Here is a 919-nt window from a genome sequence, read left to right as displayed (position 1 = left end):
CTAAAATTGTTTTCATTTTTTTCTGTTATTTGGAAGTTTTTCTGACCAGGTAAAGTGAACTGACTCGACACAGGTGAATCATTTATCAGAGGTATTTTGTCCTTCATTAATTTATAATAAAATTCTGTTATAGTCCCCCATAATGTGCAGCTTATTATATTATGATCTACTCAGTACAACTGCCACAAAGCGACGATAGATTGTTTTATCACAGAACTCGCAGTTCAGAAAACCTTCGGTATAAACAATGTTTCCGCCCGGGATCGAACCGGGAACCTTGCGCGTGTGAGGCGCACGTGATAACCATTACACTACGGAAACATATAGACTCCGTACCTCAAAACACGCTAAGGTATGTGAAAATTTCCAGCTTAAAGGATTTTACTCATTTTTATTTGTCAGAATATATTAATGTTACACAATACCGACAAGATGATATTGTGAATTAAATATTACGACACTGGTGTTTCTCGCGTCATTCCACCGTTAAGGAAATATATAACCAAAGCTCTTTAATGGCTGTACAGAAGCTGTCATGACAGCTGGTGTTGGTTTCGTGAGCGATGACATTTTTTTCGAATTGTTAACCCAGAGTTAGTAAGGTAGGAAAACTGAACTTGGTACATTTCCACTGGTTCTTCACTCATCTCTTCCAGGATGCGACTCGTACATGTCTAACAGCCACGTGCCTGGAATAACTTTGATAAATGATATCGACAAACAGGTTTGAAACATACCTAAGCAAATACTGGAATGTATTAATTAGAAAACGCTACGGTTCCGGGACCTTGATCACTTTTAACCAGTTATAAGTGATCGAGATACCGGGACCGTAAAGTTTTCTAATAAATATATCGTAATGTATGCATAAGTGTCCTTTTAAATTAGTCTTTTTAACTGGATCAAGGTAGTAAATAGG

At 37.2% G+C, this 919-nt stretch overlaps 1 non-coding gene across 1 annotated transcript; it reads right to left on the bottom strand.

Moving 5' to 3' along the window:
* Nucleotides 1-248: 248 nt before the first annotated feature.
* On the bottom strand, nucleotides 249-321 carry TRNAV-CAC (transfer RNA valine (anticodon CAC)). The gene has a single exon. It is a non-coding gene; the product is annotated as a tRNA-Val (tRNA).
* Between the last annotated feature and the right edge of the window lie 598 nt (nucleotides 322-919).

The sequence above is a fragment of the Cherax quadricarinatus genome, chromosome 78 (genome assembly GCF_038502225.1).
Source record: "Cherax quadricarinatus isolate ZL_2023a chromosome 78, ASM3850222v1, whole genome shotgun sequence".
Lineage (NCBI taxonomy): Eukaryota > Metazoa > Arthropoda > Malacostraca > Decapoda > Parastacidae > Cherax > Cherax quadricarinatus.
The sequence above is the reverse complement of the archived record's forward strand: the minus strand, read 5'-3'. Positions and strand labels throughout refer to the sequence as shown.